The sequence below is a fragment of the Orcinus orca genome, chromosome 19 (assembly GCF_937001465.1).
Source record: "Orcinus orca chromosome 19, mOrcOrc1.1, whole genome shotgun sequence".
Lineage (NCBI taxonomy): Eukaryota > Metazoa > Chordata > Mammalia > Artiodactyla > Delphinidae > Orcinus > Orcinus orca.
The window spans coordinates 19497050-19522483 of record NC_064577.1 but is presented as its reverse complement, the minus strand read 5'-3'; the positions used below and the strand labels follow the sequence as shown (position 1 = coordinate 19522483).

At 46.1% G+C, this 25434-nt stretch overlaps 1 protein-coding gene across 7 annotated transcripts in view; it reads right to left on the bottom strand.

Moving 5' to 3' along the window:
- The window catches only part of SHMT1 (serine hydroxymethyltransferase 1), a 36295-nt gene extending 17872 nt beyond the window's left edge, over window positions 1-18423 (bottom strand). For 2 of the 7 annotated variants that reach the window (XM_033422719.2, XM_033422725.2), the window contains exon 1: window positions 3514-3673. The gene's annotated coding sequence lies outside the window, so the exon portion shown is untranslated. The other 5 variants (XM_033422723.2, XM_033422724.2, XM_049701996.1 and 2 more) reach the window with 5 other exon arrangements.
- Window positions 18424-25434: the final 7011 nt, after the last annotated feature.

Below are 25434 nucleotides of genomic sequence, written 5' to 3'. Positions count from 1 at the left end.
CTCAAGGTTAAAGAGGATTCAAAGGTGGCAAGCAACACAGAGCAGGTATTTCTCAACCACCAAGTAACTGAAGTCCGTTTGGAGCCCCCTCTCCCCGCCCTCCCCCCAGGACAGTCAGATCTACAACCGTCCCTGAGAGGCACTCAGACCAGCTCTGCTCAGGAGAAACTGCTCTCTGCTCTCCAGCTGTGGTCTCGCTCGTCTCACTCAGTGTCACCACCTGTGGCCCTCTGCCCTCTCTGCAATCCCTTCTCTTACCCAAGTTGCAAACTCGGAGTCCCAGTTCCTTCTCGACCCTGGGGAGGGCTCTCTGTGTGGCCGGCGCCCCCTCCTAGGCGGGCAGTGCCCCCCTGCTCTCACTGAAACCCCGTGGGGGAGTTTTCCACCGTGTATCCTGTTCCCACTCAGGTCAAGTCATCCCCCAAATGGAGTGCTCAGTCCACACCCAACTTGAGTTCTAATTAAGCTTTTTTTTTTTAAACCACGAAGAAGCCTGAATTCTTTATTCAAACAATAACTTCAAGGTTTTTTGACTTGTTTCAATTAAATCAATAATATCTATTACAGATATAATCTATTATATCCTGGGGCATTCTAAACTACAGTAAGAAAAGCAAAGATCCTGAATGTGACGGTTAGTTCATGTGCCAGCCTGTCAGGGCTGAGGGACACCCAGATAGCTGGCAAACAAGTGAGACAAAGATCCTGAGACTGTGCTTTTTTAGATCAGAGGGAAGATCATTTTTAACTGATACTATATTTAGGGAAGACATACTTACCATCTATTCTTCGAGTCTGGAGGTTGGCTGGAAAACAGTACACCTTGAACTTCTCTCATCTTTTTTGAACTGTGATGTAAGTGCACAGTTCAGTGGCATTAAATACACTCACACTGTCGTGCAGCCATCCCCACCATCGTCTCCAGGACGCTTCCATCTTCCCAAACAGAAACTCTGTCCCCATTAAACATACTCTGTTCCCTTCTCCTCCAGCCTGGGGTTAAAAACTATTCTAGGGCTTCCCTGGCGGCGCAGTGGTTGAGAGTCCGCCTGCCGATGCAGGGGACATGGGTTCGTGCCCCGGTCCAGGAAGATCCCACGTGCCGCGGAGCGGCTGGGCCAATGAGCCATGGCCGCTGAGCCTGTGCGTCCGGAGCCTGTGCTCCGCAACGGGAGAGGCCACAACGGTGAGAGGCCCGCGTACCGCAAAAAAAAAAAAAAAAACCACACACAAAAAACTATTCTAGTTTCTATCTCTATGAATTTGACTATTTCAGGTATGTCATGTAAATGAAATCACAGAATATTTCTCCTTTGTGTTTGCCTTATTTCACATAGCATAATGTCATCAAAGTTCACGCATGTTGGAGCATGTGTCATAATTTCCTTCCTTTTAAAGGCTGGGTAATAGTCCATTGTATGGATAGACTATGTTTTGTTTATCCATCCATCCATTGCTGATACCTGGGCTGCTCCCACCTCTTGGCTATCGTGAGTAACACTGCTATGAACACAGGTGTACAAATATCAAGTCCCTGATTTCAATCCTTTTGGGTATAGGCCCAGAAGTGAAATTGCTGGATCATATAGTAATTCTATGTTTAATTCAAAATAAGCTTTTGGTATTTAGGAGCTTTACTTCACTATTATTAGCCTACAATGGATTCATTCATTCCTTCAACAAATATTTATTGAGTGACTGCTATATCCCAGGCACTGAGCTAGGCGCTAAGAATACTAGGGTCAGCAAGACAGAGGCCCTGCTTTTATGAAAAGCAGGCTCTAAAAAAGTAAACAAGAAATACGCGGGATAACTTCAGGGGGTGATGACTGTTATGAGGGCAATAAACGGGTGGCGGGCTTCTGCAGACCGGCCGTGGCAGGTGCCTGAGCTAAGATCTGAACGGCGGAAAGGAGCCAAGCTTATGAGATGGGGGGAAGAGCCATCACCAAGAGCAAAGGCCCTACAATGGGAAGAGGTTTCACTTGCTGAGGGGCAGAAATCAGGACCAAAACAGAGACACAGGAGATGAGATCTGAGGGCCCAAAGGCCAGAGCTGGGATGGGAGAACAGATTCTCACCTTGACAGTACATAGCTGACAAGTTATTTCCCAGTGCACCTGTTTGAGAAATAACTGTCTGAAACTAACAACTAGAGAAACCCAATTGGAGAAGATCCAGGTTCCTTATGGAAGAGCAGGTGGACATCTCACGGGCTGCACCCCTCCCATTCTCCACTTCCCAACGGTGAAGACCACACCCCCACACCCCACACCCAGGGGAGCTGTGCTGAACTCACTGCAGAGGCAGCCTGTGGGGTTCAAGCCCCGCCCCCACTTCCTAATGTGCAGCCCCAGGTGCTGACACCTGTTTGTCGGTCCCCTCATATATGACTCAGGGACGACAGTTCTGAGTTAATTGGGAGTTAAATGAGGTACCAGACACAGAGCACTCAGACAGGGCCAGGCAGAGTAACTACTCAAAAATCAGCAGCTACTATTGTTATGAAAGACACCTGGGGATCTTAGAGCCATGTTACTACCACTCAGTAACCCCAGCTGAGCACCCCAGGAAAACACATCTCACTGCAGCGGTTACTATGTTACACTGTTGGTGCTTCCACTGGAGAAATGTCACTCACCTCTGGCATGATCCTCACCTCAACCCCAGGGATAAACAGTCCAAGTACATGAATTTACTTGCCAAGGTTACCAGCCTCTCCATGCCCCCAGATCTTCCCTGGGCCTTTGTCACACAAGTGGTACCAGCCAGGAGTCTCCTGAGGGAACTACCATCTGTCCGTGTTCCCTACTTTATAAAGGAGGAAACAGACTCAGAAGCTAAGTGGCTTATAATAGTGAGAGTCAGAATCAACTCTCTTCCGTGACACTGCACTAAATAAAAGCACAATCGCCCACGTCCACTGCATGTTCCTTCAAGTAAAAAAATTATGAGTCCATAAGAACCTGAACTGGTGTTTCCAGTCCGCCAACTCTGCCCGACTGAAGCGCATGTTTGTGCCAGCCTAAGCTGACCAAGGGTCGCTTAACTTCCTGGACCTCGACGTGCAGGGCCCCGGGCCAAGAACCCCACAGGGCAGCGCTTGTCTCCTAGGCCGGGATGAGGCATGGGGAAGACAGGCGCAGGCCCGCCCTGCAGGGCGACCGCACGTGCAGCGGCACCGCGCGGGCTACGCCACTGTTCAGGCTGCAGGGCGGCTCTCAGGCCCGCCGCCCTCTCCGAGCCTCCCCTTCCCTGCCTGCGAAATGGGCTACAGAACAGCACTCTGCTGCAGCCCCGCCGTGAGGATACTGTGGCGAGGTGACGCGCTGCACTGAAACCTAAAGTGCTCCACGAGCAACGCGGCCGCCAGCACGGGCAGCGAGCCTTCGCAGCTGCGGCCGAGGCCACCGCTCCCCCCCACCCCCCGGCACGGGTCTCGACCCGGGGCCGCGCGCGCGCACTGCCGCCGGGTCCCTCACCCCAGGCACCAGCAAGGCGCTCCGCACTCACCCGACCCCGCTTCTCGGAGCCACGGTTAAGTGCAGCCTGGGACACCGTGCCACTCGGTGCGGCCGGCTACACCGAAGTCCGGATCCGCAATCCCGCGCCCCCCGCCACGTGATCCGCGCGTTAGGCAGGCACCAGAACCTGGCGCGCAACGCCCCGGCCCGGCCCCGCCCCAGGAGCGCCCAATCAGAGCGCGCATCCCGGCGAGCCCCGCCCCAGAGGCGTCCAGTCAGAGCGCGAAACAGGGCGAGCCCCGCCCCCGGAGGCGCCCGCGCTATTGGCTGCAGCGGGCTGGGCCCCGCCCAGCACGGTGGCGAGGTGCCGCTGCTCACCTGGGCCAGGGGACATGGTGTCATCCGCCCGGGCTGCGGGCCAGGGGCCGGGGATTTCCGAGAAGACGGAGGATTAGAGGTGGATTCTGTTGCTATACTTAACTTTTGCATTGTCCTACTTACAGGTTAGCACAGTGGTCATTTAAATAGGACAAACGTGGGTTCCAACTCCGACACTATTATTCTGCACATACAGAATCCTAGACCAGTCACTTCACTTATTGAGTTTCATACTTCTCATCTTTGAATTGGAGATAATTATATCTGCCTGGCAGGGCTGTTGGGAGGACTCATAGACATATCTAAAACACTTGACATTGTGCCTGACACACAGTAAGGGCTCAATAATATAAACCATTGTTAAGAATTAAAAAACCGAGGGGCTGCACGATATAGGGAAAGAGCTGACAAAAGTTCTCTCCCCGACAGAAGCCTGACTTTTGGACTTTCCTGTTTGTCTCTGTGTTGTCGGATTTAATTAAGCAAGAATCCTGCTAAGTCAGTTTAGACAGAACCCTACTCCCCACCCACCCACCACCCACCCCATTCTCCATATCTGATTGGATCCTCATCCTCTACGATCCTCGGTGATGTCTGATCACCCAGGCCTGGTCGGTTTAGCCAGAAACATCAAGTTTCTGACATCACATCAGAAACTTGATGTGATGTCAGAAACCCTGATCCCCCGCCCCCCCGATGTTTCCTCTTAGTAATTTTCCATCCACCAACCTCACCATGTTCCTTGGCTATAAATTTCCACTGCTCCTGCTGTGTTCAGAGTTGAGCCCAATCTCTATCCCCAACTGCAAGATTCCGTGGCAGTGGTCCCTACACCTACTGAAATATCCCCGCCCCCTTGAATAAAATCTGCCTTACTGTGTCATTGAATATTTTTTTCTTTAGTAGCTCCTGATCTTTCAGTTCTCAACGTACCTACAACACTTTACCTCTTACAATGTCAAGCAATTTCCAAAATGTTGCAACAAATGTCACTGATGTCACAGTGAATGGATTCAAAGCTGATTCGGAAAAGTCCAGGGAAAGACAATGAGAGAGTAGGGATCCGTAACAATTCAGAGAGGAAGCACTGTTATTTCCAGGAGTCATGCACTGCAATGCATATAAAGTTAATCCTTGAACAACTTGGGGATTGGGGGCCCCAATGCCTGCAAAGTCAAAAATCCACTTACAAGTTCAAGATCAGCCCTCTGTGTCCGTGGTTCCACATCCAAGGATTCAACCAACGATGCATCGTGTAGTGCTGTAGTTAGTATTTATATAGAAAAAAAAACTCTCATACCAGTCGACCCGCACAGTTCAAACTCATCCTCCTCGAGGATCAACTGTAGTGAGAATGATTTTGTCAAATGCTTCTTTGCCTAGTGACTCCCTTCCTTCCCCTAGTTCCCCTGCCTTCCACTCCCCCCCACTTCCCCCATGGATTTTTGGAATTTAGAGCATCAAGCAGGAAGTAGATTGTAAAAATAAATACAAATTTAAAATAAAAGGCTTAATTTCCTCAGTTTAAATAAGAGATTTCCCTCCCCTCCATTTTCTTTGAGCATTTACTTTAGAAAACTTGTAAGTGCTTTCTCTTCTTTGAAACAAAGCAGGACCCTGCAGGACCTTCCAGGGGACAGACACCCCCCCGCCCCCCCCCCCCCCCCGTGTCCCCTGCTTCTTGTTTGTAGAAAGGCTTTAGCCTCCTAAGCTTTCCCAAGTTCCAAAAAGCAAATTTAATCAGAGAAGTGAGAAAATGCAGAAACAAAGGAAAGCAGTCAAGCAAGATAAAATAATAATAGTTTACCCATAAACAAATTAAGAACCTTTAGTTCCTCCTCAAGGGCTACAGATAACATCCTGAGCCATATCCTTGAGCTGTTTTGCAGAAACTAAAACCCCCACCAGGTGGAAGGAGTTAGCTGCATGCTGCCCACCAGCACATAGACCCCAGACCGGTGAAAGCCAAAAAATTGATAATTGAGATTCCCAAAACACTACCCTGTTACCTCACCACCAACCAATCAGAAGAATGGTCACGAGCTGATCACACACCCTTGAACCCTCACCCCTAATATTGTCTCTAAAAACCCTCCTGAAAACCATTGGGGAGTTTGGGTCTTTTGAGCATGAGCTGCCATTCTCTTTACTTGGCCCTGCGGTAAATGCTGTACTTTATTTCACCACAAACCTGTGTCAGTAGGTTGGCTTTGCTGTGCATCAGGTGAGCAGATGCAAGTTCAGTTTGGTAACATCTCTTTGAAATGTATATAAATTCTTTTGAAGACTAGATAGGTCTTTTGTCAAATTTATGACCCAGGAATGTCGTTCTCAAGAACCTGGGAGCCATCTCTTTGAAACGGAAATGTGAAGGATCCAGCACAGCTATTTCCAAGTGACTGTGGGTGGGTAGGAGCCTCCTTCTAAGTTGCAAAACTACCTCCTGTCATAAAGATAGAAGTTTGTTGTTCCTCCTGAAACAGGAATGAAGGAACAGAGCAAAACCATCAAAAGAATGACAGCCTTTGAGGATACAATAAAAACTGGTTAGAACCAATCAGGCCCAAGATAGTAGAAGATTCAACTTCCAGTAGACCTTGAGCTTCATTATACGCTCACTGTAATGCATTAGCATCTAAATGACACACCACAAGCACCAAGACAGTTCGAAGGCTGACCATAAAAGAACAAAAAGTGGGCCGTGGCCCAATTCCTGGAAATCCCTGCCCCTTATCCAAAATAATTGGGATAATCCTCGCACTTGTTAGCCTATGGAATTACCCAGCCCAGAGAAACTAAAACTCCACACCCCTGCGCTGCTCTCACCTTCTGAAAGGGACGGCATTCTGCTTGAGGAATGTGTGCATATCTCTCTAAACAAACTCACTTCTACTTTACTATGGCTCGCCCTTAAATTCTCTCCTGTGTGAAGCCAAGGACCCTCACTTGCGGGTCTGTCCCGTCCCAGGAACTCGCGCGAGACCTGGGACGTGACTATTCTCTCACTCCCCCATTCTCCTGCAGCACCTTTTGTGGCGGCCACGAAAGGGACATCGAAGGGCATAGTGTTGATCCGCCTACTGAGCTATGGCTCCCCTCTGCGGAGGGTGGCCGGGACTTGTCCCGAGCCCTGAAAGTTCAAGTAGCCCTTAGGTGGCGGCTGACGCTGCCTGCGAGATTGGGCAGAGACCAGCTCTCTGGCCCTGAAGGAGCCTGCCGGGCCCAGGGCTTTTCTCCCCTCAATCTCCCTCATTCTCCCTATCACTCTGTCTCTTTGGACCCAAGATGATCCACAGGGACCACCACTCGGACTTCCAAATTAAGACCGTGGCAAGCCATCGGCAACTTGACTGGGTGAGTTTCCCGTCCGCGGCTCCTCAAGCCCGATTCCGCCCCCTTACTCGGTCTTAGTCTCAGCCTGGTTCTGGAATGCCAGAACTGCATCAGGGGGCCCAAATGGGGCACTACAGGAGCCTCCAGCTAGATTGTGGCTCGGCCCTCCCTGGGTGCCGCTCAGGGCGCACGGCCTCACTGCACCCCTGGTCACACATGGTGGTCTCAGACTTTATCAACCCCTGAGCAGAGGTAGTGGTGGAGCTCCTTTCTCAATGGTCCTACGAATCTCTGGCCTGGGAAGTGTCCTGGCTGTACACCTTCCCTCCTGTCCCAGATTTCTCTTATATCCTCCTTTTCTCATCCCCTCCTGATTTCTTAGACTGTCTACAGGTCCTGGAGCCTCCCTGCCAGCTCTGCCAGCAGATGGGGTGTTACCTCTGTTTTACTTCTGTGAAGAGGTGCCCCTCCTCAACAGCACAAAGACATATCCTGAGGGGAGCTTTTGCCTTGTACTGTTATCACTACAGCTCCAGCCCTACCCTTCAGCTCTATTTGTTTCTTTTTCTTTCTCAGAAAGATTTCAGGTGCCCACAGGGACCTCACTGTTGTCTTTGCCAAACAGACCCTTTCTCATGGCCTGACAGCCACAAGCCCAGTTTCCCCTGCTTAATTAAACATCTCTTCTGCCGTGATCCCCTACCCTGGAGTTGGGAACCATCATGGTTCAAGCCAATTACACTATCTCCTACACTGCCATCAGGATTTATCTCTGTGACACTCCCTTGAGGAGCTCCACCCACTAGAGTCTCTGGCAGCACACTCTCTTCTTACATTTTGGGATATCAGGGACAACAACAAAGGCACAGTTATTGGCTGCAGCCCTAGCCCCTGCACCACCTCAGGGTTACCCTCCCTTGAGAAAGTCCATGGCAGGGACAGGATCCAGGAAGTCTGGATCAGAGCCACGGCCCTGCCAAGAAGAGATCTGTTTGAAGTGCAGCCAGGAAGATGAATGTCACCCATGAGGAAGACAGCCAGCAGTACCCTGTCCAAAATGTAAACACAAGGACCACTGGAAGTGGGACTGTCCTCAGTCCCAAAGGCGACTCAGGGCTCCCACACCAACGATGGCTGACAGGACCAAAGACTGATGGGGCCTGGGACCCTCCATGGCTCCCAAAGGACTCCTGGTCACGTCTCCAGAGGAGCTTCAGGCAGCCCTTGACGTGGCCAGTACGAGAGTTATTTTCTTGTTAGATACGGGGGCTGCCCACTCTGTGCTGACCGATTTCCCTGGACCCTTGTACAATCCTGTATGATAACGGTGGTTGATGGATGGCCCAAACCAAGTGATTCAGTACACGCGCCCCCCCGCCCCCCGCCAGCTGCTTGCTAGGAAATTTTACCCTTGCACATCCGTTTCTGCTCATGTCTGAGTGCCCCATCCCCTGCTGTGAAGGGACTTGCTCACTAAGTTCCAGACAGTACTCCAAACTTGGAGACCCTCACAGAGAAGGCACCCAGCCGTGCGAACCTGCCTCAGTCTCAAGCCAGAGGAGGTCTCCATTCCACCCCATATTGTATCTCAAGTGAACCTCACTGTCTGGGACACTGAGGTCCTGGCAAAGCTACTAATGTGCCCCCAGTTCATATCTCGTTAAAACCCAATGCTGATTACCCGTGGAAGAGACAGGGTCCCTTGAGGCCCAAGGCTCAACAGGTATCCAACTTTTAATAACCAAGTTCTTAAAATATGGGCTGTTACGACCCTGCTGATCTCTGTGTAATACCCCCATTCTGCCCATCAGAAACAGAGTGGAGAATACAGGTTTGTTCAAGCCCTGAGGGCAGTTAATGAGGCAGTGGTTCCAGTTCACCCTCACCCAATAGTCCTTAATCCATACACCATATTGACCCAAGTCCCAGAGACTGCAAACTGGTTCGCAGTGCTAGACCTAAAGGATGCTTTCTCTAGCATCCCCCTGCACCCACACTCCCAATACCTCTTTGCCTTTGAGTGGACAAATCCAGACAGCCACATAGTGCCACAAATGCCTCCACTCTGTAGCATTCGAGTAGAGGGTAACCATGGGGTAAGTGGAATGGACTAAAAATAGTCAGGCTACCTTCAGAAATGGGACCACGTGAGGCCGTAGGCCAGCCTCTTCAGATCAAAAGCCAAGAGAGGGCCATAATTAGAAAATTTCTTAAACCCAGGGTGGATGCTCAAAAGTGTTTGCAAATAGATTAACAAAATGGGAGGTCACCGATCTGACTAAACTGACCATAGCTGATAGGAATTTGGGGGGGGAGGGCCTTCTCCCCTAAGGTAAATGAGGGAAAGTGAAACATTCCAACCTAGGTGTCAAGTCTTTTGGTATCATTGAGGTGGCCACCAAATTCTTTGAGAGAAAACACAAAAAGCTGTCCTTAATTTACACATCTAGTCTTTACAGGACCAGAGGTGTGGCCCCAAATAATCCGAAACCTACAAGTCCTTTTACCACTCCCCAAACCTCCCCTACTTATCTTACGAGGCTTGTAAGTGTTGAGGGAAAAAATTTTTTCTGGCCTTAAGGGAACAAAATCATCCTAGGAGGAATATGCCTTTCTCTTCATGCCTCTGAGATGCAAATGTTCTACCTGATCTTCTCCAGGAACCCTTATCTCTGCCTTTTTAAAATGCAAATTTCAGGAAAGGGGGTAGGTAATTTGGAGCTTGACAGTCAAGGACAAATAGAAGTCTAAGTGCCTTTCATAAATATTAGTTAAAAGGGATCCATCTAGACAGGTGACCTTGACTTGTTCCATCTACCAGAAACCCGATTTGAATTCTACCTCTTTTGCAACTGATGGATTTTACGTCCTTGTACCTGATTCATGGCTAAAACTTTGGAATGGCAACTATGAGGTCTCTGTTTGCATGTTTGTATGCATCTTACCAAAATTAATCTGTAAAAGAGCTCTATTTAAATGGCTTTAAGGGGGCTTCCATGGTGGTCCAGTGGTAAAGAATCCGCCTTCCAATGCAGGGGACAAGGTTTGATCCCTGATCCCTGGTCCGGGAAGTAAGATCCCACATGCCACGGGGCAACTAATCCTGTGCGCCACAACTACTGAGCCCACATGCCACAAGTAGAGAAGAGAAAACCTGCATGCCACAACTAGCAATGTGCCCAGGCGCTGCGGCAAAGAGCCTGCGCACCACAACGAAAGATTCCACGCGCCGCAACTAAGACCCAACGCAGCCAAAAAATATAAATAAATAAATATATTTTTAAAGTGGCTTAAAGGAAATTAAGCGCTCATATAAATACTCAGAAATATAAAAGAAACTGGCCAGAATGAATTTCAGAATGAAACTGGGAAATACTCAATACTGAATCTATATCTGGTATTGAAGCTGCTTAAGCTTGTTGGTTTGATTAATACAGATGTGTCTTTACAATGTGAAGTATACTATTTCTGCTGTACCTAGGCTTACTAGAGGTCAAATAAGACCTTATGCCTGTTGCAAATTTGCCAACAAGGAAAGTAACTCAATGTGAAGAAACTTTTAAGGAACTTGCTTTTTTTTTTTTTTTTTTTTTTGCCACACTGCATGGGATGCAGGATCCTAGTTCCCCAACCAGGGATCAAACGTATGCCCCCTGCAGTGGAAGCCCGGAGTCTTTATTTATTTATTTATTTATTTAATTTATTTATTTTTGGCTGCGTTAGGTCTTCATTGTTGCACACAGGCTTTCTCTAGTTGTGGCGAGCAGGAGCTACTCTTCGTTGTGGTGCACAGGCTTCTCATTGCAGTGGCTTCTCTTGTTGCAGAGCACACGTGGACTTCAGTAGTGTGGCATGCGGGCTCAGTAGTTGTGGCGCGTGAGCTTAGTTGCTCCGCGGCATGTGGGATCTTCACTGACCAGGGATCGAACCCATGTCCCCTGCATTGGCAGGTGAATTCTTTTTTTTTTTTTTCGGTACGCGGGCCTCTCACTGTTGTGGCCTCTCCCGTTGCGGAGCACAGGCTCCGGACGTGCAGGCTCAACAGCCATGGCTCACGGGCCCAGCCGCTCCGCGGCATGTGGGATCCTCCCAGACCGGGGCACGAACCCGTGTCCCCTGCATCGGCAGGCGGACTCTCAACCACTGTGCCACCAGGGAAGCCCAGCAGGTGAATTCTTAACCACTGTGCCACCAGGGAAGTCCCGGAATCCCGGAGTCTTAACCACTGGACCACCAGGGAACTCCCAAGAAACTTTTAAGGAAAGTAAATGTAAATGAGATAAGAGTTTTTAGGTAAACTCTATAGGAATAATTATGTTTTGGGAATGTCTAATATGGTCTCTCCAGATTTTGGTAACTTGAAACTAAACCAAGTTAAATGAAGAGAACTCACTGACTATCTGGGTCATTTCAAATAGGATAGAATACTAGAACATTAATTGCTGGGCAGGTCTAAGTCTACCTATGCTTGCCTTCTTAGAAGAGGAAAACTAAAGCATAAGTTTCCCAACCAGGAGAAGCTGGTATGAGAAACAGATCACAATTACTTGCTTCTTGATTTTCACTGGAGATTAAGCTTTTTAAGGGTTAAAATTATAATATATGTAATGAAAGCTATTAAAATAATAAGGGGGGACTTCCCTGGTGGTCCAGTGGTTAAGAATCTGCCTTCCAATGCAGGGGATGCGGGTTCAACCCCTAGTCAGGGAACTAGGATCCCACTTGCTGCGGGACAACTAAGCCTACGTGCTCTAGAGCCCATGCGCCACATCTAGAGAGAAGCCCACATGTGCCGCAGTGAAAAGCCTGTGTGCCACAACAAAAGATCCCGCAGACTGCAACAAAGATCCCGTGTGCCGCAACTAAGACCCAATGCAGCCAAGTAAATAAATAAATATTTTTAAAAATAACAAGAAGGGAAACATTTCATTATTCCAGGAAAGTAAGATGTGTGCTTTCAGTAAAAGAAGGTGTGAGGAAATGCATTTTGTTAAAGAGAAAAAGGTTAGTTTTGTCCTAGAGCTGGTTGTTTCTGAATGGAAAAGAAAATACGGGACAAAATAGTATGGATACAAAAAGTTGTAGAAGGCTCATGGAAAAGGAACCCTGAGAAAAGCTTTTGTACATGGTCAGGATTGGCTAAGATTGGATTAAATTTAATTAGGTAAATGGATTTTGTTATTAAGAGTAGGCTAGTACAAGACCGGAGCTTAGTTCTCTCTCTGTTAAGAGAACAAAGTTTTCTTGGAATCCTGTTTTAGATGACAGATTGTATGAGGTTCTTTGCATTTAACGATCTGTATTTGCTTTTGAAACATTCTGTCATTTTGGTTAAGTGAATAAGTGTTGTTTCACAGTGACCTGTGATCCTATTTGACAAAGTGCTTTGAAAGCTTTTTGATATTTTTGACAAACTTCCCAAATATCAAACTCTAACTGAAGTTCATTGACCTTCAACTAACTTGGGGTGGATTCTTTACCACTGGACCACCAGGGAAGTCCCTCTGGTTATTACCTTAAAATGTTGTGTGTAATAGCAGTAATCGAGTTTCTTTGTCTATTACCTTGTAATCAAGTGTTTAACTGTGGCTTTTTGAGTCTTTTGTCATCTATAGATAGTTATTGTTGTACTCTGATGCTGTTGCAAAAGTGCTTCATCAAGATTTGTAGGAAGGCTATGGAGCAGTTACAACAGTTCCACATCAAGATGATGACTATGCCAGGATTCCAGCCCTTGCTGCCCTCTGACTCAAAACAAGGAGCTGTCCTGCCCCTGGGACCCCTGGATCAGGCATCCAGAGATATTTATTCCCTGACAGGCAGGGTCAACACCCCTACTCAGCCCTGAAACAAGCTACAGAAGACGGACCGTCACCCCTCTTCTTCCGATAAGAATATGGGAGTGATATCTCTGAGAGAGGAATGAGACAGGAGGGAAGGGGGCAGGGTGCAACCATTAAAAGAATGACACAGCCTTTGAGGATACAACAAAAACTGGTTAGAACCAATTAAGCCCAAGATGGTGGAAGATTCAACTTCCACTAGACTTTGAGCCCCATTATATGCTCACTGTAATGCATTAGCATCTAAATGACACACATACAGGCACCATGACAGTTCCGAGGCTGACCATAAAAGGCCCAAAAGTGGGCAATGATGGTCCAACTCCTGGAAATTCCTGCCCCTTCCCCCAAATAGTTGGAATAATCCTCCCACTTGTTAGCCTATGAAGTTACCCAGCCCATAAAAACTAACAACCCTGGGACTTCCCTGGTGGTACAGTGGTTAAGAATTCACCTGCCAATGCAGGGGACATGGGTTCGAGCCCTGGTCTAGGAAGATCCCACATGCCGCAAAGCAACTAAGCCCATGCACCACAACTACTGAGCCTGCGCTCTAGAGCCCACAAGCCACAACTACTGAGCCGACAGGCCACAACTACTGAAGCCTGTGCACCTAGAGCCCATGCTCCACAACAAGAGAAGCCATGACAATGAGAAGCCCACGTACCGCAACGAAGAGTAGCTGCCTCTCGCTGCAACTAGAGAAAGCCCATGCGTAGCAACAAAGACCCAACACAGCCAAAAATAAAATTAAATAAATAAAACTAACAACCCCATACCCTGGGGCTGCTCTCACCTTCTTTCACTTTACCATGGCTCACCCTTGAATTCTTTCCTGCCAAAGACCCTCACGTGGAGGCACAGTTAATCTTCCCAGTTACCAGGTAAAATTAGGATGAATGATATGTGATAGATGGTACAGTTGAATCCTCTTACTAGAGGGCTAGTTATTGTTTAGCTCAAGAACACACGTGCAATGGAGAGTGCGCCTGGCTGTGTAAGGAGTGGATTCCTTTCTGTCTTTGCAAACTCTTAACAGGTGGTCTGTGGTGCTTATCACGTTCTAGTTTAATGCCTATTCAATAGTAAAAGAGTTTTCTTTTTCTAGTGCCTTTGTGGAGATGTCTGGGCTGGGGGAAGGTTTTGGTTTTAGTTCTATTTTGCCAAGTTATATCATTAGCTTCACTTAGAGATGAGGAAATTGAGAGTAAGACAACCCACAATCACATGGCTAGTGTGATAGAGACGGGATGCAAAGTGAGGTCGGTCTCTGGAGCTTGGCTGGGTCCACAGTGCTGTGTGGCAAGTGCTGCAGCCATCCTGGAGCCTGGTGTGACACGTAGTAGGTGCAGAAGAAATACATCTGAATGTTTGAGACTGGAGTGCAGCGCGTGCGGATCTCAAACAACAAATGTGGATGTACAAGAAACGCAGCTGTGTTCTTCTTCGATACTGCCTTACATTTAAGTCTCACCTTGCCGAATGTTTGGAGCTGGTGCTCAGTCAGCAACAGTCTCTTCCACTATTCCTGCTGCTGCATTGAAGTTCAAGGGTTACGTGGTGCCCAGCATGGACTAGGCCAGCAGCGTCTACTTCTACGCAAATTACTGGCATCCTTGGTGCATTCGTGGCCTTGGTCCCTGAGGTGTTCAGTCATGTCCGCTCTGTGTACCTACCACCACCCAGCCTCTTTGGCTTTGTAATGCCCCCATCTCCCCTGTGCCCACACGGTGTTGGGGAATCCTGCGCCTACCCCCTCAGTGCCCTGACGGGCTATGGGTCAGCCCACATGACTGTCTCTACTCCAGAGACTGTACTCAGACCCCCAGGTCCTGCCTTTCCCCGAGCACAGTTTTCTGCACTCCCAGCCCATCCAAAGCCATCAGGGGGTTTTATTTACCCACTGTCCACAGCAGCCAGCCGCACAGCACAGCCGGAGCAGGAGCTCCCTGCACCCCTGGCTGTTCCCCTCCAGACCACTTGTTTCTCCAGCACAGAGAAACTCCTTTCATTTTAGAGGCTTGGGTGGGATGGGAAATTGTCTTACTCACCAGGTGTCCTCTTTGCTCTAAATCTCAAGAGAGAGAAGGTGTTTGTAAGCCCAAGGCCTCCCCTCTGCCACTCAAACCCTTCTCTCTCAAACCATTTCCTCTGTGAGGTAGTTCCCAAATGACTGGAAAATCAAGAACTAACGCCTTTCTTCTCTCTGCCTCCTGCTGTGCTGTCTCTTCCTGAGGCTATAGTGGGAGGAGGATTTGGAGTCGCAGCCAATATTGGGTGAGGAGAATACACTTACGTAAGCAGATCAAAATATTACCTGCCCGGGGCCAGGGGCGGGGTAGGGGGGCAGGCCTCGTGCAGAGTGGATCTAACCAATTAGGAGAGGCCACACAGGTCGGTGAGCGTGGATGCCAGCTAGAAACAAGGATGGCCAAACCAGTGCAAACCGGCTATCGTTAGCCTTGATCTTCCCACAACGGCACACAGAGGCATGCGAAGTGAATGCGTGTGGCTTGGAGTACGTCGATTGACCTCTCTGAGCTTTTACCAAGTCCACTTTGGGCTCCTCTCTCTTCCTCTGCTTTCCTCCAGGCGTTGGGATCTCCAGACACCATCTATGGTCTTTGTTCTCCTATACATTCTCCCCAGACCAGCTCATCCACACCCGGGCTGAGGTGACCATCTGGGTGAAGTGTCACAGGTGTTGGAAGAGAAGGAGACAAATACTGGGGTGAAGGTGGAGCGAGTGAGTGAGGCAGCAGAGGGGGTGGCAAAGAAGAGACCCACTAACTCTGCCTGCGGGGGGCAAGGAAACCCGCCCCGAGTGAGGATCACGTCAGACTCACAGGTGTGACTCCAGACGACAGGAGGTGGAAGGGAGGTGGACAGGACGCAGCAGCATGCAGGACGGCTGGAGTCCCATCCACTGCTTCATCCCTGACATCAGGTTGCCTCTGTAACTGTCTTTTCTTTTTTTCCTATTCAGCAACACTTAAAATAAAAGGAGAACTTGAAACTCCACTGCCATCACTTCCCCGTGTTGCCATGTGACATTATTATTCTCAGAATGTTAAAAATATGAAACAGACTTCCTCTTCCAGGCATGATATGGTAGAAAGGACTGCACTTAACCCTCCTTGATAAACAACTAGGAAACTGGGCAAAACCTATCAAAGAGCTCTTTGCAAACTCTGGACAACCAGGGGTCAGGGGCTCGGACTCATGAGAAAGGGGGAGGGGGAGCCTGGGTCTGCCCTGGTCGGGTGAGCAGAGGCGGTCCTGGGTGCAGAGAGGGGACGGCACAGAGGCTGGTGGTCTCAGTGGGTGGAGAGGGTGGAGATCAGGGCTGGGGAGAATGAGCCATTCCTTTGTGTGTGGAATTCCTTGGAGTTTTGCCCAGTGCGTGACTTGCATGCACAGAGTAAAACTGCACAAAGACGTACAACCAGGGAACTGTGAGCTGACAAATCCCAGAGTTCACAGGGAAAGCTGTTCAAGCTCTGAGCAGCCAGAGTACCTTCCTCAGGGCTGACCGGGGGAACACAGCAGACACCCCGGAGCCGCCACGTCTGCGTAGTAAGTCCAAACTACCCCTGGGTGGAAGCTAACCTACCTTCCTCTAGGAAAACTTTAAACAAGCCTCAGACAGAAACCAGCCAGGATACTGAAGAACCCAACACCACCATCAACCAACTGCACCCGATTCACACTTCTCAGACACTCCACCCAACAACAGAACAGCAGAGTACACGTGCTTTCGAGTGACTGCGAATAAGGTGGACCACATCTTGGGCTGCAAAACAAACTGTGACAAATTTAAGAGAATTGAAATCACAGAGTGTATTCTCTGACCACAATGGAACCAAAATAGAAATCAATAACAGGAAGATAATACGAAAATCTCCAACAACCTAAATGCCCATCAACAGAGGAATGGATAAAGAAGATGTGGTACACATACACAATGGAATATCACTCAGCCATAAAAACAAATGAAATTTTGCTATTTGCAGCAACATGGATGGACTTGGAGGGTATCATGCTAAGTGAATTAAGTCAGACAGAGAAAGACAAATACTGTATGATATCACTTATATGCGGAATCTAAAAAAATAAAACAAACTAGTGAAGATAAAGAAAAGAAACAGAGGGACTTCCCTGGTGGTCCAGTGGTTAAGACTCCTTTCTTCCACTGCAGGGGGCACGGGTTTGATTCCTGGTCAGGGAAATAAGATCCCACGTGCCGTGTGGTGCGGCCAAAAAAAAAAAAAAGAAAGAAAGAAAAGAAACAGACTCACTGATACACAGATATAGAGAACAAACTAGTGGTTACCAGTGAGTTGAGGGAAGAGGGAGGAGGGGCAAGATAGGAGTAGGGGATTAAGAGGTACAAACTACTACTATGTATAAAATAAATAAGCTACAAGGATATATTGTAGAGCACAGGGAATATACCCAATATTTTATAATAACTAGGGAATATACCCAATATTTTATACTAAGTGGAATATAACCTTTAAAAATTGTGAATCACTATGCCGTACATCTGAAACTTATAATATTGTACATTAACTACCTCAATTTAAAAAAAAGTCATTCTTACCGTAGATCTTAGCAACCTCAGCATATGATTTTTTTTCTTTCCTTATTAAGTCGAGGACTTTCACCCTTTCACTTAAAGGGAGCACTGTAGGGCTTCTCTTTGGCATATCCGAATTGCCAGCATCATTACTCTTGCACTTCGGGGACCTATTAAGTAAAATAATGGTCACTGGAACACAAGTCCTGCGATGCTGAGGCAGCTGGTCTGACAGCTGAGACGGTTACTAAGCAACTAACAGGTGGACTAAGCTGGACAAAGGCAAGATTCACATCCCGGGCGAGACGGTGGGAGATTTCATCACGCTGCTCAGAAGGCCTGCGATTTAAAACTTAATGAATTATTCACTTCTGGAACTTTCCATTCAGTAGTTTAGGACTGAGGTTGACCATGGGTAACTGAAACCCTGGAAAGTAAAACCATGGTAAGGGTGGGCGGCTGTACATGAATCTATACATGTGATAAAATGGCACAGAATTATACATACATATTTTATCAACATATATTTCCTGAGTTTGATATTGTACAATAGTTATGGAAGATGTAGACATGGGGAAAACAGTGAAGGATTCATGAGCCCTCTCTGTACTATCTTTGAAATTTCCTGTGAATCTGTAATTATTTTGAAATAAACTATTTTAAAAGTCTCAAAGAGATCGAACACATCAACAAGTAACTTACCTGCCTTCCAGAGCAAAGTCCAACACCCTTCAAAGGAAGACAACAAAGTCCAGATACTCAACAAATAACGTCCATGATGTCATGTGTCCAATAAAAAATTAGGAGACATGCCAAGAAGCAGAAAAATGTGACCTATACTAGGAAAAAACATCAATGAATAGAAACATGCAGAAATGACAGAGGTGTTGAAACTAGCAGACAAGGACATTAAGACAGCTTTTATAATTGCGCTCGACCATTTAAACGAATACATGAGCATACTGAGAAGACAAATCAATGAAATCTAAAGCTGTCTTGAGAAATCAACAAAATTGATAACCTCTAGCTCAAATACTCAAGAAAAATAAGACAGCAAACACAAATTACCAACATCAGGAAGGGCAAAAGGAGACATCACTATATATCATACGAGTGTTAAATAATAATAAGGGAGTTTAAATGAAATGGACAAATTCCTTGAAAGACACAAATTACCAAAAATGACTTAAGTGGAACTAGAAATTATGAAGAGTTTCATATCAAGTAAAGAACTTGAATTTATAAAGTTCCCATAAAGAAAACTCCAGGCCCAGACAGTTTTCCTATCTACCAAACATTTAAGAAAGAAAGAATACTATACAAAGTCTCTCAGAAAAATAGAGTAGTAAACACCTTCCAAAACATTTTATGATCCCAGTATTACTCATTATACAAACTAGACAAAAATTATTAGAAGAAAATTAAACTACATAGCAATATCCCTCATGAACAGAGACACAAAAATAGCTAGCAGAATATTAATCAATCAAATCCTGGGGCTTCCCTGGTGGTGCAGTGGTTAAGAATCCACCTACTGATGCAGGGGACACAGGTTCGAGCCCTAGTCTGGGAAGATCCCACATGCTGCGGAGCAACTAAGTCCGTGTGCAACAACATCTGAGCCTACACTCTAGGGCCCATGTGCCACAACTACTGAGCCCGCGTGCCACAACTACTGAGCCCATGCGCCTAGAGCCTATGCTCTGGAACAAGAGAAGCCACTGCAATAAGAAACCTGTGCACCACAACGAAGAGTAGCCCCAGCTCGCCACAGCTAGAGAAAGCCTTCACACAGCAACGAAGACCCAACACAGCCAAAAGTAAATAAATTAATTACTTAATTTAAAAACAAAACAAATCAAATCCAGCAATATATAAAAATGAAAATACATTTGACAAAGTGGGGTTTATCCCAGAAATACAAGGTTTATTCAACATTTGAAAATCAATCAACGCAATTTACCATGTTAATAGCATAAAGGTGAAAAAAAGCGATCTTCACAATAAATGCAGAAAAAGCATTGGTCAAATTCAGCACCAAGTTTTTTACTATTATGAATAAAGCTGCTATAAACACACATGTACAGGTTTCATGTGACCATAAGTTTTCATCTCACTTAGGTAAATGTCAGAAATGGATGGCTGGGTCTTATGATAAGTGTTTGTATAACTTCATAGAAAACTGCCAACATGTTTCCCAAAGTGGCTGCATCGTTTTGCACCCCCATCAGCAAGGTCTGAGAGTTATAGCTGTCGCATTTCCTCATCAGGATTTGGTTTTGTCAGCGTTTTTTTTGTTTTGGTTTGGTTTTTTAAGCCCTTCTAGTAGGGTAGAGGAATGTTATTGTGATTCTTACTTGCATCTTTCTACAGACTCATGACATTGCTCATTTACCTCCTATGTCTCTTTTTTGGTGAAGTGTCTGTTCAGATCTTTTGCCATTAAAAACATTTACTGGAGTATAATTGATCTATAACAAACAGTACATATTTAAAGGGTACAAATTGTACACCATCACGACCAACTTAATGGCTTAAAATGGTTCAAATCTCATGATAATCAGGTGTTTTAGTCAATTACTTTAGTGAAAAGTCGAAAAGATGGTATGGTTCCCGTGGGCTTAACATCTTTGTGAAAAAGCAGACATTCCCAGAGGTCACCTCCATGGAATATGCTTGTCTAAATCTTCCCCATCCTCTGAGACCACGTCTTCAGTGATTCTGTCTTTGACTCAATTGCATACAAATGGAGGTTGAGGTCCTACCACGTGCTGGAGGCTATGCGAGCTCATCCATCTCTAACATGTATGATTTTAAAATAGAATACAAAATAGAATGGGGAAAGATGCTGCACCATGATTGCATTTCACCTTCAATTCATTTGAGATCCTACATCTTCCCTTGTAAACCTGTGTTTGCACACACAGGGCAGGAAGGCAGAGGGAGCCAGAGTGAGGAAAAGAGAATGTTGACAGGAAACTAATAAGGAAAAAACTATCTTCACAATGTCAATCTGGCAAAGCACTTGCTGTGTGGCTACCACTGTGCATACAGATCCACATGTGACAAGTTCAGGCATCAGACTTCGTTGGGCAAAGCATGGATTAATCCTACAAAATCACTCCCAGAATAAAGCACAGGTTTTTGTCATTTTTTTCTCTTTTGGTCTTGTGATAATTATTGAAACCTCAGTTCACGAGTTGCTCCTTGTTTTGCATGACTACCCTACGCACTCACAGAGTTCCAGAAACAGCTGAGTGAGGTTGATAAAACCATGTTTCCACTTATTTAGATCTTATTTAATTGCTTTTAACAATGTTTTGTAGTTTTCAGAATGGAAGTTTTGTAGTTCTGTTAAACTTATTCCTAAGCATTTTATTGTTTTTTTGTTTAATGCCATAGAGTCGTTTTCTTAACTTTACTTACGGATTGTTCGTTGCAAGTGTGTAGAATTATAAGTGATTTCTGCACACTGATCTTGTGTCCGGCAATCTTCCTGGACTGACTTATTAGTTGTAATAATTTTGGGTGGATACCTTAGGGTTTTCTAATTCAAGAGGATGCCATCCGGGAAGAGAAATTGTTTCACTTCTTACTTTCCAGTCTGGATGTGGTCCTTGTCTTTACTCTCACCATCATCGTCCTCCCTCACATCAGAATTTCTATGGAGACAGGAAGATTTTCATTTCAAGTGTCCTTGTTACTGGGCCCTTTCCAGATTCTTGGACAGCAATACCCTAGACAAGAATATCGCTTCCACAGGGCTCTTGAGCAAAGCTTTTTATTAAAGGAGACAGCTTGTGCACAAGGAAGACGGCGGAAAAAAGAGTGCCAGCTCCCTGAGCAGAGGGGTGAGTTGCTTTCATAACCAAAGGGAGGTTTTGTCTCATGATCACTGGTAATTTTCAGAAATCGTCAGAATTCTTGGATCAGCAGCCATGGTGGCTATCTATCGGGAATAGGGACTGCTTTTGTGAGGGGAAAGAAGTGAATGACAATTTTCTGCAAGAAAGCACAGGAACAGATAAGGTTAAAATTCATAATTGAGCTTCTTGTCTTGTGGCAACTAGGTATACTTGTGAGTGTAACAGAGACAAAGTTAATCTTTTACTCTTGGGAGCCTGGCTTTTGTCTCTGGGACTCAGGCCCCCAGGGCCTTTGTTCTTTAGTTTCAGGGCCTGTTTTGCCCAAGGTCATTCCCCTGGTCCTTTTCTAAAATGGCCAAGCAGCCCCAAACGCATGAGGATAAAAGGCTAGCCTCTCCCTTGGAGAGGCTGGAGTCAGAGAAATGTAGTGAGAAGAAAACCTGGCTAGGACCCATATACACACACACCATAACTGCACGGAGCCATTCAGCTATGTGATGTGTTGCTGACACGTCTGCTGAGACAGGACAGGCCTCGAAGGCAGGAACTGGGGCTGCTCAGGGGTATCCCCAGCATTGACACAGCGCATGGCCCATGGAAGGAACTCAGTACACACTGCAGGAGTGAAGGGATGAGTAAGTGACGAAAACTTTATTAGTGTACACAGATACCTTAAAAATACTTCATTTGTAAATAACTTCAAATGTACAGAAATGTTTCAAGAATCAGAATACAGAGAATACTTGTGTACCCTTTCCTTTACCCACATTCTCCTATTGCTAATATTTTGCCCCATTAGCTTTATTTTTTTTTAATAAATAAATTTACTTAAATATTTATTTATTCATTTTTGGCTGCATTGGGTCTTCGTTGCTACATGCGGGCTTTCTCTAGTTGTGGCGAGTGGGGGCTATTCTTTGTTGCAGTGCGCGGGCTTCTCATTGCGGTGGCTTCCCTTGTTGCGGAGCACGGGCCCTAGGCATGCGGGCTTCAGTAGTTGCAGCATGCAGGCTCAGTAGTTGTGGCTCATGGGCTCTAGAGCACAGGTTCAGTAGTTGTGGCACATGGGCTTAGTTGATCCGCGGCACGTGGGATCTTCCTGGACCAGGGCTTGAACCTGTGTCTCCTGCATTGGCAGGCAGATTCTTAACCACTGCACCACCAGGGAAGTCCTGATATTTCTATTTTGTTCATACATTGTTTTCTTGACTTTCTTCACATCTTCCTTTAGTTCTTCAACCATCTTTATGACAGTTGTTTTAAAGTCTTTATCTGGTAAATCTGCCACCAGGTCTTTTTCAGGAACTATTTCTCCTGGCTGTTTATTTATTTTGTCGAATGGGCCATACTGTCCTTTTTTTTTTTTAATGCCTTGTGATTTTTTGTTGAAAAGTGGACATTTGAACCTAATAATGTGATACTTCTGGAAATCTGATTCCCTCTCTTCCCCAGAACTTGCTGGTTTTGATTTTGATTTTTTAGTTGTTGTAGCTGTCTCTTTGCTGAGGATCAGCCTGAGGTGTAAACTTACAGTCCTGCCTGGTGGTTTTCTTTGTTTGTTTTGTTTTGTTATTTTGTTTCTGTTTTTATGTATTTATTTATTTTTTGGCTGTGTCGGGTCTTAGTTACGGCACCCAGGATCTTTCGTTGTAGTGCACGGGCATCTCTCTAGTTGTGGCGCGCAGGCTCTGTCATTGAGGCTTAGTTGCCCTGTGGCATGTGGGATCTTAGTTCCCTGACCAGGGATTGAACCAGCGTCCCCTTCATTGCAAGATGGGTTCTTAACCACTGGACCACCAGGGAAATCCCTTGTCTGTTGTTTTTTGAGTCTGCATTTTCCCTTGGTCATGCACGATGATTTTCTAATTTCTTCTGTATTGCAGGTGCTTTTGAATGTCTTATTTTTCAATGTCTGGCTCCCAAAATGGGGAAAAGAGAAAAATAAAGTAAGAAAAAAAGGCCTGGTCCTTTACATCCCCTGGAAGTCACTTCAGCCAGAGAGGGTGTGGCTTGCAACACTAGGTGGTGGAGCCACAATAGCCCTGCCTCTGGGTCTGCACCTGTGTGATCAGAAGCAGCAATCGGTGATTAGAGGGCAGATGTGCAGTATCTGAAGTACATGGTCCTCCCCTCTGCCCGGCTTCTGCCAACCTTGTACAAGGTGCTCCAAGAACACGTGAACAGCTGCCTGCCATGGCACTGAGAGGTAGGAGGAGGAATTAATATGCTACTAAGAGCTAAAATTGACTGAGATTAACCACCTTTTCTGTCCAAGCCTTTACTTGGAAGTTACAAGCCTCCAATAGACTCCAGAGTTCCAAAATATTTCCAAGAGACAGATTTTGCCTGGGCAATTTTTGTCTAGGTGGGGAGACAAGTTTCTGGTGCTCGCTACCCCTCTAACTTTCCCAAATCCTTTTCCTTGTATGTGGCTTTTGAGAATTTGAATATAATACGTCTTTTGTAGATCTTTTTGGGTTTGTCATACTTTTAGTTCATTGAGGTTTTGAATATGCAGATTATGATTTCACCAAATTTCAGAAGTGTTTGGCCTTAATTTCTTCAAATATTCTTTTGCCCCTTCCTCTCTGTCTCTCTCTCTCTCTTTCTTCTGGGGTTCTCATAATGCATATATTGGTATATCTTGTGATGGCCCACGCATCCCTCAGGCTCTGAACATTTTCCCTCATGATTTTTTCTCTCTGCTCCTCAGACTGGATGGTTTCACTTGCTCTGTCTTTGTCTGCTGATTCTTTCCTCTGCCTGCTCAGATCTGGTTCTGATACCCCAGCGAACTTTTTATTTCAACTACAGTACTCTTCATCTCCAGTATTTCTGTACAGTTCCTCTTCATAATTTATGTCTTTTTAGTAATAGTCTCCATTTGTTCACACATCATTCTCCTGGGCTTCTTTAGCTTTTGAAGCATATTTAAGACAATTGATTTAAAGTATTTGTCTAGTAAGTTGAATATCTGAGCTTTCACAGGGACAATTTCTCGTAATTTCTTTTCTCCTGTGAATGGGACATACTCTTTTCTTTCTTTGCATTCCTCGTCATTTTTTGTTGTTGTTGAAAACTGGATATTTTGAATATTATAACATGATAACTCTGAAAATCAGATTCTTCCCTCTCCCCAGAGTTTGTTGTTATTGATTGTGGAGAACTGACATTTTCTGTTTTGTGTGGGGTTTTTTGGTGACTTTTCAAAACTATTTTGTAAAAACTGTATTTCTTGCCATGTGCCATCACTGAACTCTCTGTTCTATTATCTCAGTGGACAGAAATTTTCATAAAAGCCCGGAGCCAAAAAGAAGAAGAAATAACCCTTCTCCCAGTCTTTGCAGATTGGATCTGACCTGGGGTGCTCCTACAATGCTTGGCCAGGCCACCTAGGACTCTGCTTCATCTCCTGCTTATGCAGAGCCTACAGGTCAGCTAGACTTGTAGGCCTAGGATCCTATGAGATCCCTTCTGTGTATGCATCTGGCCTGGGCATGTTCACTGTAGTCCAAATACCGTGGTATATGCTACAGTCCTTCAAAGCCCTTATTCCACCCAGTATCTTCCTCCTCAGCCTCCTTCTTCCCAGGCCTTTTAGTATCTGCTGATATCCTTGTCCACTGACCCTTGCCCCAGATGGCTAAGGGGATTCTATGTCTTTGAATGCTTTTGACAGTCACTTCCTGAAAGTGGATTCAACCTGAGGGGGCGCAAAACCAAGCAAAACCTCAGCAGCAGTACCTTAGGGAACTGCCAAATTGGTTGAAACTTTCCAGCACAGTGTTTGAAAACAAAGTCCACATTGACCCCTGGCTCAGCATGTCACACCAGGAACATGGGCTACCATTTCCACAGCCACCTGTGTGCAGGGCAATGGGGGATGGTGGGTGGGAAGGAAAAGACACCACAATCCCCTCTTACTGAAACTTAACATTTTTTTTTTGCTTCATTAAACACTCCCCTGGTTG